Source organism: Thermobia domestica, chromosome 12 (genome assembly GCF_964235325.1).
Source record: "Thermobia domestica chromosome 12, izTheDome1.hap1.1, whole genome shotgun sequence".
NCBI lineage: Eukaryota > Metazoa > Arthropoda > Insecta > Zygentoma > Lepismatidae > Thermobia > Thermobia domestica.
In genome coordinates, this window is record NC_137465.1 from 79,254,876 (window position 1) to 79,269,739 (window position 14,864).

Genomic DNA, 14,864 nt, shown 5'->3' on the forward strand with positions numbered 1-14,864 from the left:
ATATATATATATATATATATATATATAAATAGAAATAAAAAATTAATAATAATAATAATAATAAACAGTGTAAATTGTAACTACATAATGTTAGCTTGTTCTCATAATTTTAAGCATTTTTTTTACTCAAAATCTTATTTACACAAATGGTTTCTGGGTGTTCCACTGGTGCTACTGGTATGTGGCCACGCCGTGCATATATGTTGGGATGTCTTATGTGACTTACGAGATTCAAACTGGATATCAGTGTGTTCACAATCGTCGCCTGCCAGTTTTGAAACCGGCTGTATTGGATCCATTAAAAAAAATAATAATAATAAACGAAAAGGATTGAGGTTTAGACATCCAATTCAAGAAACAATTGTTGGCAATCCTTTTCCTATCTTAAAAATAATAAATCCAATATAGCCGCTTTGAAAACTGGCACGCGATGATTGTGAAGACTAATTTGCAGTCTGAACCTCGCAATATGACATAATACACCCCAACATACATACACGGCGTGGCCACATACCAGTAGTAGCAGTGGAACACCCAGAAACATTCTGTGCATAAATAAGATTTTGAGGGAAAAAAAATAAAATTATGAGAGTAAGCTAACATTATGTAGTTATAATTTACACTGTCCACTATAATAAATAAACATATATATCAGTTTATATCGGTTAGTAGTTAAATAAAAATATAAATGTACACTATTCTGGCTTTATTTATTTAAATTCTCTTCAGCAGAATCTTCATACTGCTCGTATTATTTGTTTCTATACATTATGAACAATCTTCTCAAATATCAGAAATTCACATTTTAACTTGTAAAAACTTGTTCTAGAAAATTGTCACTGACACGCTAATTCAATAAAAATCAACAACAATTATTTGCTTCTGTATTATCTCACTTTTGATTACCACAACTAACTCTAATTTCGACGCTGCGAATTGTCAGTTCAAGTTCTGTGGAACTGCAGCTGAATTCTTAACTGATTTTCTAGTTCGTCTCTGTATGGCATGTTGAAGCCAAATCCCAATAATCTACGCGATCTCATCGTTAGTTACGTTTCTCTCGTGTTGCAGTTTCTGAAAATAAAAATAATAGGCAGTGTTTAATAACATAATAACCGCAAGGAATGATTAGAGATCAATTATTACATCTTAAACTTACAAAAATATTTAAAATGTTTGTGAAGGACCTACAGCAGCTTGTGAAGACAATAATATGTTACAAAAGTAACATCCTGAAGAAAATATAAAGGGCAAGGAAGACAACAGCTAAAGCTGAAAGTGACATACCTCAGACTGTAGCTTAATTACGGATGTTGTAACATGTTGAAGCGGTCGCACTTTTATTTTTAAAAAGTATAGCATCTTATAAATATTAAACCTAATATTAAAAATAATAATAATTTGAAAACATGTGGCAGCATTTGAGTTGATGAAGAACTAGCGTCTCATTCCGAAGGTTCCGATCTCAAATCTGGGCCCGATCATTCTTTTTCCCTCAGTCGCACCAGATGAATGCCGAGATGGTTACTAAGGCTTTGATGACCGCTACCTTGCTCGATTTCTTTGCCACGGAGCAGGCCATACATATTACTTTGCCTTATACAAATGAATAATTTTGATAATGTAGGAATTAATCGTGAAATGCTCAAGAAAAGTACCAACATGACAGGACAATTCAGAAAAGGATGAACTATATTTTATACATATTCAGCTCTCTCTTCCACGGACACTTAAATGTAACGTGTCACTTGAGGACAGGAAAATTGCACATTTTGGTAAAATAAGGATTTCCAAAGCCTTTTAAATGTTATAACAGCGGTTGCAGTATATGCTTTTGGGAAATAAAGTTTACAGGAAGATGAATCTGAGAAGTATTCATGGCACAATAGTAAGTATTTAAAGCGAAGAAAATAAAAAGGGCACCAGAATGCTTTTTCTTTTTTACAATATTTTAAACATAGTGTATCCCTCTTCAAATGACAACTTCTATATTTTTTTTTCCACTCTGAAAATGAGATTAAAGAACAGTAGGGAGAGTTTCTTACCTATTATTGCGTTAATGATTAACGAGGAAAGATCTTTCCTTTTGCACCGTACCAACTAAATTGCTCCGCTATTGCACTTGTCTTTTTCATGATGTTTCTTGTGATGGCTTCTAAGCTGTGACATCCCAGTTTTTCATTCCTTAGACCTGTAATGAAATACACATTAAACACTCAAGTAATAGTAATGGAAATTTAGAGCATACAACTGATGCCCTTAAACAAATTACATTGATTTTAGACGACAGTGTCACCGAGACAGTTGCAATTGGCGCATCCTCGAAAATTAATATTTGCACTGACGTTTTATTTTTCCAATAAAAGAAAAATTACATATTAATTTTCAAGCAGTTGTACAGGGTTGGTAAAAACCATGGTTTTTATTGAAAAAAAGTTTTTTTTGTTTAAATAATTTACTCTACGTGTTTATATTAGATATGGACAGAAATTAATTTGTTTCATCTTGGTGTTATTATGCAACAACAAGGTTATGCTGAAAGGGAATCCAAACCGCTTCTCGGCTTACATCCAAGAGAATTTGTCCATTTCGACACGAAACCGGGACTAATTTGTCACAAGTGAGATTGTCAACTCACTCACGAAGGACTCCTGATAAAAATACGTTATACTGATCTTTACATAGGCCTAGTTGTTAATATAATTGTCAAGAGTCATTTCAGAAGGACAAAAAGATAAGTAGTTACAGAAGTAAAAACATTATACAGAATTACATATAAATCGGGAAACTCCCGCCTTAGCCATTGGGAAAATCCTATTATTAGTTTAAATGTATTTATATGTAAAATTTTAAGGTCAATGTATCATATTAAATTACAAATTTGTTATGTAGATAACATTCAATAAAATTAAAACAAAGTCAAATCCAAGCTGACGTTGGAAGCTATGTAGGCAGTTGATACATTTTGCCAATTTCTATCAATATATTTAAGCAATCTTGGTTTCTTTATAAAACAACAGGCATTCAGGCAAGTAGAAATATACAATTTGGTTTCGTTTCGTATGTTTAGGCTTAACATCCTTATGAAATACCAAAGTTATCACGGAGAAGACTTTCGCTTAAAGGGACACCTCGAATCGCTACTTGGTTTACACTTGAAAGATGGGTTGTGGTTCAATCGAGAATTGAACACGGGACCCCTTGATTAAAAGGTGAAAAGTAGATAAACGTAATGCAGATGGTGTGATATGTGGACACATCACCATGAAGTTCACACGATTTAAAGCATTTTTCGTTCTTTTTTTCTTTTTTGGTTTAAACCTGTTGGTTTTTTTGAAAAAAAAAACTGCTGTTTAAACCAGCCAACCCTGCCGTTGTAAATTAGAAATTGATGAAAGCAACATATCTATAAAAAATATTACAAAATCTACAGGAAAACGAGGAATAATTTAACAGTTTCAGAATATACACGGTGGTTGTAAAGTCAATACCTACTTTTAATCTAGATTATCCTAGAAACTAGCATCCGCTTAGCTGGCGTGTGATACTATTAACATTTTAGAAGTTGTGGAAAATGCGGGTGCATACGTTGAAATGTAACTTAATAACCAAATGGTATACTCTAATAATGTATTCGATGAAAATAAAACTGTGATAGGTTGTTTAGTTTTAGAAATATTCATTGTTACAAATAAGAACTGACTTTACACCCACGCTGTATTCAGGGAGTAGTAATGCAGAAAACAAACTATTCGCGAACATGGATGAGAGATACTTTCCGGCATGCATTGTTTAACAAGTCACGTATTTCCAAATGACTTCCAAAGCAAAGCCTACACGAAGTTGTTCTATCAGAATTCATAAATATCAAATTCTGCGGAGAATTGTAGGCACTATAACGTCAGCAACCTATATTAATACACTAGTTTAGCATTGTTCACAGATTGAAAATATTATGTATAACTCAAGAAGCAGGTACTTGTATACACGACACCAAAAGTGCATTACCACCTGCAATTCTCCTTTTCCTGCAATAGCAGGCAACCCAAAAAGCTCGGCGGTTCAGTTGGTTCCGAACTCGAAAGGCGCTGGACCAAACCTCAATTCTGTAATAAATATATCAGTGTGGCAAACTGCAAATAAGGGAATAAAACAAATTGTTAAAAATGACAATAATATTATCGTGATGGAGATGGATGACATGAAAAGTTACAAAATGATCTTACTTAAGCAGTTCAAACAACATGAATGGCAAGAAACATATATAAGAGGAAAGCATTTCTCTCCTCACCTCCCAAAAAAAGAATCTCATAAAAAAGAAAAAGTTACATAAAGTTACGTAAGTTTTAATATAAAAGACCCAGTCTATATTGTGAAAGTTGACACCCAAAACGCAAGAACAACTGAACCAAAGTCAATGAAATTGTGCACAGATATTGTAGACGTAAAAGGAGCGAATACGAGTTTCGTATTTTCCTGAAAAAAACGGCTGGGTGGAGCACGGACCCCTCCAAACCTTTGATCACGAAATATCATAACTGCTAGTAACAGTATGTCAGAAGTGTGTAAAAGACATGAAGAATTGCAACGGAACTTTTTGTATTGAAAATACGAAAAACTAAAGGAATACGGGCTTTTTAAATTTTCTGCGGAAAAACGGATTTAGGGGCAAAAGGTGCCACCCAAAATTTTGAAATTTAACGTCCGAAAGGCAACAAGAAGTGAACCGAAGGATACGAGTTTCGTATTTCCTTGGAAAAAACGGCCGCGTGGGGCACGGACCCCTCCAAACATTTGACCACGAAAAATAAGAAGTTCTAGTAACAATATGTCAAATGTGTGTAAAGGACATGAAGAATTGCAACGAAACTTTGTGTATGAACAATACGCAAAAAATAAAAGAATACGTTTTTTAATGTTCTGCATGAAAACGGTTTTAGGGGACAAAAGAACCCACCCCAAAAATTTGAAATTTGACGTCGGGAAAGCAAGAAGAAATGAACCGAAGTGAATGAAATTTTGCACACATATTGTGAAAATAAAATGTGGGAATACTAGTTCCGTATTAACTGGAAAAAAAAACTGTTAGGTGGGGCACGGACCCCTCCAAACATTTGATCACGAAATATCAAAAGTGCTAGTAACAGTATATCAGATTTGTGTAAAGGACATAAAGAATTCCAATGAAACTTTATGTACGGGCAATACGCAAAAAATGTAGAAGGATTTTTTCTGCGGCTAAACGGTTTTAGGGGCAAAAGCTCTCACACAAAATTATGAAAGTTGGCGCCGGAAAGGCAAAAAGAAGTGAACCGAAGTGAATCAAATTGTTCACGGACGTTGTAGACATAAAATGAGGGAATATGAGTTTGCTATTTTCCTGGAGAAAAGGGGTGGGTGGGGCACGGACCCTCCCTAACGTTTGATCACAAAATATCAAAAGTGCTAGTATGTCAGATGTGTGTCAAAGACATGAAGAATTGCAACATAACTTTGTGTATGGACAATACGCAAAAAGTAAACGAATACAGGTTTTTCTAAGTTCTGCGGGAAAACGGTTTTAGGGGCAAAAGCTCCCACCCTAAAGTTTGAAAGTTGAGCTCGAAAGGCAAAAAGAAGTGAACCGAAGTGAGTGCAAATGTGCACATATATTGTAGACATAAAATGAGGATACGGGTTTTATATTTTCCTGGAGAAAATGGTCGTGTGGGGCACGGACCCCTCCTAACCTTTGATAACAAAAAATTAAAATGCTATTAACAATATGTAGAAAGTGTATAAAGGACATGAAGAATTGCAATGAAATTTATGTATGGATAATACGCCAGAAATAAAGCAATACGGGTTCTTTTATGTTCTGCTGAAAAATGGTATTAGGGGGCAAATGCTCCCACACAAAATTTTGAAAATTGACGCCTGAAAAGCAAAAAGAAATGAACCGAAGTGAATGAATTTCTACGTAAAATGAGGGAATACGGTTTCCTATTTTCCTGGAAAAAAGGGTTGGGTGCTGCATGGACACCTCAAAACCTGTGATCACGAAATATTAAAAATGCTACCAACAGTATGTCAGATGTGTGCAAACAACATGAAGAATTCTAACATAACTTTGTGTATTAACAATACGCAAAAAAATGAATCCTTTTTTTTTTGTTCTGCGGAAAAACGGCTTCAGGGGCAAGAACCACCACCCGAAATTTTGAAAGTTGACGTCCAAAAGGCCAGAAGAAGTGAGCCGAAGTGAATGAAATTGTGCACAGATATTGCAGACGTGAAATGAGAACACGAGTTTTGTACTTTCCTGGGTGGGGCGCGGACCCCTCCAAACCTTTTATCACGAAAAATCAAAAGTAATAGTAACAGTATGTCAGATGTGTGTAAAGTTAATGAAGAATTGCAACATAACTTTGTGTATGGACAATACGCAGAAAGTAAATGAATACGGGTTTTTTATGTTCTGCGGGAAAACGGTTTTTGGGGGGCAAAACCTCCCAAACAAAATTTTGAATGTTGACTCCCGAAAGGCAAAAAGAAGCGAACCGAAGGGAGTGAAATTGTGCACAGATATTGTAGACATAAAGTGAGTAAATACGGGTTTCGTATTTTCCTGGAGAAATCGGTTGGGTGGGGCACCTACCCCTCCAAACCTTTGATCACAAAAAATGAAAAATGCTAGTAACAATATGTCAGATGTGTGTAAAAGACATGAAGAATTGCAACAAAACTTTTTGTATGGACAAAAAATAAAGGAATATGTTTTTTTCTTTTTTTGCGGAAAGACGGTTTTAGGGGCAAAAGAACCCAAAACCAAAATTTTGAAAGTTGACGCGCGAAAGGTAAGAAGAAGTGAACTGAAGTGAATGGAATTTGGAGAGATATTGTAGACACAAAATTAGGGAATATGGTTTTCGTATTTTCCTGAAAAAAACGGTTACGTGGGGCACGGACCCCTCCAAACCCTTCATCGCGAAATATCAAAATATCTAGTAACAGTATATTAGATGTGTGTAACGGACATGAGGAATTGCATCAAACTGCGTGTGTGGACAATTCGCAAAAAATAAACGAATACATTTTTAAATTTTGGTTAAAAACGGTTTTGGTTGGCAAAAGCCCTCGTCTACAGTTTTGGAATTTAACCCCAAAAGACAAGAAGAAGTGGGCCGAAGTGAATGAAATGTGCATTAATATTGTAGAGGTAAGGTGAGGGAATACGTGTTTCGTATTTTCCTGAAAGAAAAAAAAATGTGAGTGAACCGAGGCGTTGAGTTGCGGGAGAAGTGGACCGAAGCGAAAGCAATTGTATGTAGATATTGGATATGTAAAATAAGGCCTTCCGTGTTTCACAAGTGTCGTGTCTCCATCCGATTTTTTCAAATTTGTCAGATCAAGTAACAGCAAACACAAACAGTAAAGCGTCTTTTATAGTATTTGAGGAGGCACCTTTAACCCTTGCAATGTTTTTTCAGCATAAAGAAAAACACGTGTCGATTTATCTCCAGTTTGCTATTGATATGCCAAATTTGAAGCAAAACGGATAGGAACACTTGAGAAACACGAGAGCCCTTATTTTACATATAATATCTACACACAATTTGATTTGCTTGGGTCCGCTCCTCTCTGAGCTATTACGGTAATATTTTCTTTTTTTTTCGGATGGGACCTAGGCCCCAACACTGTTTTTCCGCAAAAATTAAAACATGTCTCATATACTGTTTTGCAAATAGTCCCTTTACGAAGTTTCGTTGCAATTCTCCATATCCTTTAGGAACTTTTGCGTATGCTTATTTGCACTTTTGATATTCCGTAATCAACGGTTAGAAGGGCCGTGCTCATTCAACCGCTTTTCCCAAGAAAATACGAAACCCAATTATCTCATTTTTCGTCTACAACATCTGCGCACAATTTCATTTAATTCGGTGCACTTCTTCTTGCATTTTGGGCCTCAAATTTCAAAATTTGGGGTGGGGGCTTTTGCCCCCTAAAACCTTTTTTTCCGCAGAAAATAAAAGAAAAACCGTATTCGTTTATTTTTTGCGTATTGTCCCTACACAATGTGTCGTTCCAATTCGTCATGTCCTTCAAACACTTCTGTTATTAGCAGTTTTGATTTTTCACGATCAAAGTTCTGGAGGTGTGTGTGTCCCACCTAAACGGTTTTCTTTTTTCCTGGAAAATAAGAAAAACGTATTCCCTCATTTTATGTCTACAATATCTGTGCACAATTTCATTCACTTCTGTTCACTTCCTCTGGCCTTCGGGCCTTAACTTTCAAAATTTTGGGTGATAGCTTTTGCCCCCTGAAACCGTTTTTCTGCACAAAATAAAAAACCCGTGTTCCTTTATTTTTTGGTATGTTGTTCATACACAAAGTTTCGTTGCAATTCATTGTGTCCTTTACAAACTTTTGTCATATTGTTATTATCACTTTCAATATTTCGTAATGAAAGTTTTGGAGGGGTCCGATCCCCACCTAACCGTTTTTTCCAGGAAAATGCGAAACACGTGTTCCCTCATTTTATGTCTGCAATATGTGTGTAAAATTTCTTTTACTTCGGTTTCCTTGGTTTTTTCCTTTGGGGCGTCAACTTTCAAAATTGTGGGTGGGGTCTTTTGCCCCTTGAAACCGTTTTTCCGCAGAAAATAAGAAACACGTATTCGTTTATTTCATGTGTAGTATCTACCATCCAAATTTTATCAAAATCGGAGTGTTACATTTCAGAAGTGTTGCTTGTTAATAATAATATTTCTTTAAAATTGTATGAACAAATAGAGGGAATTAAAGCGAAAAATTGGAATCAATTAAAACTTTCGGCTCCTACCAACATTGAAAGAAATGACAGCACAAGTATTTGGATGCAAGGTAGACATGAAATTTAAAACAGAGATTTAACTATATTTCTGTCATGATTTTAATGCACACTGCGAAGTTTTTAAATGTTAATTAAGTAAGGATTTCACATCCAAATTAAGTTGGAACATAATCATTTTTGTTAGAAAACCCGAGTCGGCAATGCGAATTTAAGATTAGCCAATACTTTAGATAGCATGGGGAAAAGGTGAAGACTGTAACCTAAGTGTGCGGCCAAGTGGGTTGCGAGGCGATTTAATAAATTGGATGTCTTCTACTCGGCAGAGTCCACCTCAACCGTTTCATTTTGTTTTAAAACGAAACATTTTTGTCATGAGTTACATTTAGCGATGCGCACGAGACGAATCGAGACAGGATTTTCCTGACAAAATTCGAGTCGAGACACGGCACTTCCAATAGAGAAATATACATTTTTCGAGTCGAGACATCACTTTTACAGCACATTTTCGAGACGAGACAGCCACAAATCTTGTCTCGTGCGCATCCCTAGTTACATTAGCACACACTAAATGAGTGACAATTTATGTTATGATAGAATATACTATGAGCTTTAATAGAAAAAGTGTAGACACTCGATAATTAATTTACATAGTAAGATTTCAATAGATTCAGTGCTTGATCGTGCCGTGTATGAAGTTATGAATTATGAATTGGTTTCAACAGGCGCGGATCCAAGAGGAATTTTATAGGGTCTACAGCTTCCCCCCCCCATGACGCTCAGGTATACACTGGATAGAGTGGGTTTCAATCCTACTTTATTTACACTGGGTAAAGTTGGAAACTATGGTTTAGTCCATCCCTTGATCATATCCTGGTTCTGCGGTGTTAATATCTGGTCAGAACTTGCTGTTCTAGAAGCCTCAAGTTCATACGCGATAAAATAGTATTTCTGCATTATGCACCTTTTTAAACTATTTTCAATATTTGTATGTATCTTCAGATAAACCCTCCGTGAAAAGTTTTATTTATTGGATACTGTATTTCTGACGATGCCTCCATTATCAAATAGTGTATGTAGTTTTATTTAACATAGAATTGCATACGCCAAAACAGTAGAAAACATTCTCATTGTTATAACTTTTCTTGAGTTGATTTTGAGCTTAACGTCCCTTTCAGCAGCGAAGCTATATGAAACGTGGACCTACTAGTTAACGTCGAATCCGTATCACATGAACTCCCACCGGGAATCGAACTTAGGTCTTCCATGTGTTAACTTTACTTGAATTTGGACTCGAGCGCTCTCAAGCGGATTTGAAAAAAATGAAAAAATGAAATTAAATCTTTGAGTTTTACGTCCCACGTTTATGCCGGTTAGGCTAAAGGAGACGGTGATGATGAGTAATGAATGAAATGGTGGAATGAAGAAAGTGGGAAGAAACGGGAGAACCCCGAGAAAACCCACGCACACAGTGTTTGCCCTCCACAAAGTTCACTTGGCGGGGGCTGAGATCGAACCCGGGACCCCGAGCACCAGAGGTGAACGCTCTACCACTGAGCCACCGCGGCCTCTCAAGCGGATTTGAGACGGTGGACTTGCCACCTCTGAGTTTTTCAATGAATGTATTTCTTAGTAATTATTTTAATTTTACCTTTGAAAAGGTGTAAGCATTTTGCTTTTTTTTTTTAAACCTTGAATTATACGTAGTCAGTGTTGAATACAGGTTTCATTTTTGTACGTGGCAATAGTAACTTCCATGGTCCCCTCTCTTCTACCTCTAGACACAGAAATATTGTTTTTAATAACCTACAAATTACGATTTTTATCAATAAAGAGTAGCTGTCCTACTAACTCTTGTATCGATTTCCTGCTAAGCAAAGATAAAGTTAATCTGAAAAGGTAGGGGAACGGTAGGTAGCGGCATGACGTCACGCCGTCCCCCATGCCTATCTTTGCCCATTGTAATTTCTTAGGAACTGGGGGACGCCGTACACATTTTTTGAAGGTGGGGTACGGCGTCCCCTGCATTCCCAAGCACTTTTACCTCTGCTGCTAAGTATTAATTGCTGTAAGGACTAAAGAAAAATATTATGTGGTACTACTACTACTACTACTACTACTACTACTAATAATAATAATAATAAAGGATCTGAATGATAAATATATTTTTTTAACTTTCTAATACAATCCCTGTGGGCTTTCGCGAATCTGGATGTATTGTTTTTATGAGGAATAAAGAGGCTTCAAACAACAACGATTTGTATTAAAGTCTTATTAGATGTTTTAGAAAGAAGTAAGGAACTCACAAGTCACAACTGACCTTGTGTCTGTTTTTCTTTTTTTTTAGCTCAATGTTACAAGGCACAGAAGCCTGCGGGCATGCTTTTTTTTTGCCTGAGTGTAGCTTCAGTACTAAACTCAAGACTTTCGTTCCGTCGTTGGCACGTGTCGAATCAGCTTGTTTGCTGTACGATGTTTTGCCTTCAGGCGATCGACTAGATAGCTAGCCTGAAGAGTCAATCAAGAAAGAAATAAACAAAACGATATGCTTGTTTCATGGAGATATGCTTGCTTCTTGGCATTAAGTGTTTGAAAACCAAAACTGTTCTGAGTATCCATTTTGTTATTTCCATAATAAGTATAAAGGGAAATGTTAATTCTCATATATAGTAGGGGCAGGCACGTAGCCAGGATTTCGTGAAGGGGGGGGGTCCGTGACATGAAATACTGTGGTCATCACAAAAGGGGCTCGATCACTCTAAACTATTTTACTGGAACATATATTGGTTCGTTTAGCCAGGAATTCGTAACGGGGGGGGGGAGGGAGTGGCATGAAATTCTGAAGGCCCAGGAGCTCGATCAATCTAAACTACTTTACTATCAACATATATTGTTTTGTTTAGGACAATAAAATGAGGATATGTTGGCAAGTATTTTAATAACAAACTTTGAAGAAATTTCGAGCAAAATAATAAAAAAAGGATTGAAAAAGATTTTGCAATATTTACGACCTTCTCCTGTGTATTCAAATTTAATAATTTTCCTTCCGTTATGACCTCAATTATTATAAGAAGTACACACTTAATTTCTGTCTTGTAAACTATCTTCTAATATAAATAAAATAAAGAGTTTGTTTGTGTGTTTGTCTGTCTGTCTATGTTCGACCTGGGGACCAGGCGAGTGGACCGAGAGTTACCAACTTTTGGTCAGGGGTACCTTGGCCCAGGCCCCAGATCAAGACGAAGCGTTTTTTTAAAATTTCGAAACAGTGGGGTATCAGGGGGAGCGTTTACCGGAACCGGCTTGGGAACCAGACAAATTGTCCGAGAGTTACCAAATTTTAGTCACGAATACCTTGATCCAGGCTCCAGACCTGAGTTAAACGTTTTTGTCCAAATTCAAACCAGGGGGGTCTCAGGGGGGCGTTTACCGGGACATGTAAAAGTAGTAGAAAATGACCGATATTTATTTATTTATTTATTTAACAATCACCAGATACAGCTCAGAGGCCATTTTACATTGAATATCCAACAACAATCACAATGGAAAGGATTTGGGAAGGTATCGACCAGGGCCTGTTTAGTAGGTCCATCCCGGCATTTGCCTGGTAGGACTGAGGGAAACTCTGGAAAACCTGTCAGGATGGTAGGCAGCGGGATTCGAAGCCACGACCTCCCGAATGCGAAGCCAACGCTCTACCACTTGAGCTATTAGTGTCGAATTCATATTTTCGCGGTCGCTGAAATCAATGGTGAAACTCCAGTCGCATTAACTTGTAAATTTACGCTATGCGGCTCCGGGCCGGGGGTCACCGGAGAGGGGTGAGATACCAAGACATGTAAAAGTAATCCAAAATGACCGATATTAGTGTCAAACCCATAGTTTTCGCGGTCGCTGAAATCAATGGTGACACTTCCATTAGCGATGACTTGCAAGTATGCGGGCCGGGAGTCAGCGGGGGGTGGATACCGAGACATGTAAAGAAATAGCCCAAAATGACCGATATTAGTATCAAATACATAGTTTTCGCGGTCGCTGAGTTCAATGGTGATACTCCCTCAGGCGTTGACTTCCAAATACAGCCCCTGTGCGAAGCATGTGTATATTCAACTAGTTTTACAATATATGCGTTCCTTTCTCTGTTGAATCAAATGCTAACAAAACTTTCTTTCAACATATTTTTTGTTTTTATTATTCCGTCAAATACTGTCGGTTCCAAATGACAGATTAAAGGATCAACAGAAAATTGTCCTTGAAATAACATGTTTGATACTGCAAGGATGCGATGACGAAAGTCATGATTAAAAATGTCTACGCTGTTACACAACGGCACTTATGCTTTCGAAAGCTTGAAATCTCCCTGACTAGTAGCAGGAATTCTGAGAATTCTATAACTTTTCTTGAAATTTCAAGTTCCCTGACTCTTCCAGAATACCTCGCTTACCTCGCCACCATATTGCAAGTAATACAAAGCTCCTCATAAGAAAGAGTAAGCAAAAGATTCCTGTAGTTTTCTTTTTAATTTTTAACGCTGATCCTTCTTTTTGTAATTTCATTTTGTTTTATCCTTCCTTAATTTTTTCATTTCTGGTCTCGAAGAGGGGGGGGGGTCCGGACCCTCCGGACCCCCCTTTGGCTACGTGCCTGGTAGGGGTAAAACTGAGGGGGAACGCGAGGGGAACATTATATATATAATAACATAGCATATTTCTTTCCAAAATTTTATAAAAACTACGTAAACATCTCCGCGAATAATTACCTGTATAAGAATATTGCAGCTAACAAGGTACGACAGTTTCAGAAAATCTGTCTATGTTGTTTTCAAGTGAGGGAAGTCTATTCATCTTATAAAATGAGTTTCGAACTGTAGAGCGTAGAGCAAACTTGCTTATTTGTTGCATCAGCTGACAGAAGTTTACATACAGATCAAAGAGAAGTCTTAGGAAAAACGGACGACATACTAAATGCTGGTACTTACTGTCTGTTAGGTATATTTATATCAAAATTGTCTAATAAATCTAGAAATGAGTAAAAATAAAGAACGGTCCGTACGATTCTTTTACTATATATATTTTATTTACATATCTGCGTTTTGAATGACATCGAGAACCCAATTCTTTTCCTTTTTTAAAAATCAAACTTGAGACTACAGGGGCCTACGTCTCAAAACTACTAGTCTTGTAATGCTAGTGAAACTTCTCAAAATCAAATATTTTACACTTGTATATACTGTAAAGAAAAAGCGGCAAATTAAAATTGTCAGCAATAGTACTTAGAAATAAATTTTACTATTATTCTAGTATTTCTGCGTCATTATATTTGATGGATTCTCAAAAAACATTACAAGACGAGTAGTTTTGAGAAATAGACCGCTGCTGTGTCAGACACACACACAACTGGGGAGTAAATTTAAATGCATTAATTAATATTTATTTTAGAAAACGAAATGTCAAATGGAGCCGAAAGGCCATTTTATACCGAAACATTAATAACAAAGGCAAAGAAATATGGAAATGAGGCAAAGCATATGTGGGGAGTACATCATCCTGTGGGCCGCGGTGGCTCAGTGGTAGAGCGTTCCGTTCACCTCTGGTGCTTGGGGTCCCGGGTTCGATCCCAGCCCCCGCCAAGTGAACTTTGTGGTGGACAAACACCGTGTGCGTGGGTTTTCTCGGGGTTCTCCCGTTTCCTCCCACTTTCTTCATTCCACCATTTCATTCATTACTCATCATCACCGTCTCCTTTAGCCTAATCGGCATAACCGTGGGACGTAAAACTCAAAGATTTCATTTACATCATCCTGGTGATATTCGCCTGGTGGGACAGAAGAAAATTGTGGGTGAACTTTAATAATAATAAAAAAATTGCTTCTTGATATCACTTATTGATTTTGCTTTATGGATCTATGGATTTGATTTTAGTTTGATTTCAGCTTCGAGTACCGTTCAGCAGGGAGGCTATATAAGACATGGACCTACAGCGAGGGAATACGAACCCACCGGAAATCGAACCCGGGTTTCCCGCGCCAAAGACGCGTATGCTACCCACATAGGC

The 14,864-nt window shown here is 37.0% G+C and overlaps 1 long non-coding RNA gene across 2 annotated transcripts in view; it reads right to left on the bottom strand.

Moving 5' to 3' along the window:
• Window positions 1-342: 342 nt before the first annotated feature.
• LOC145666530 (uncharacterized) overlaps window positions 343-14,864 on the bottom strand; it is a 101,257-nt gene continuing 86,735 nt past the window's right edge. For both annotated transcript variants that reach the window (XR_014127768.1, XR_014127770.1), the window contains exons 2-3: window positions 2,046-2,191; window positions 343-1,074 (exon numbers count right to left, since the gene is read on the bottom strand). This is a non-coding gene — a long non-coding RNA (uncharacterized LOC145666530). The remainder of the gene's footprint in view (window positions 1,075-2,045; window positions 2,192-14,864) is intronic.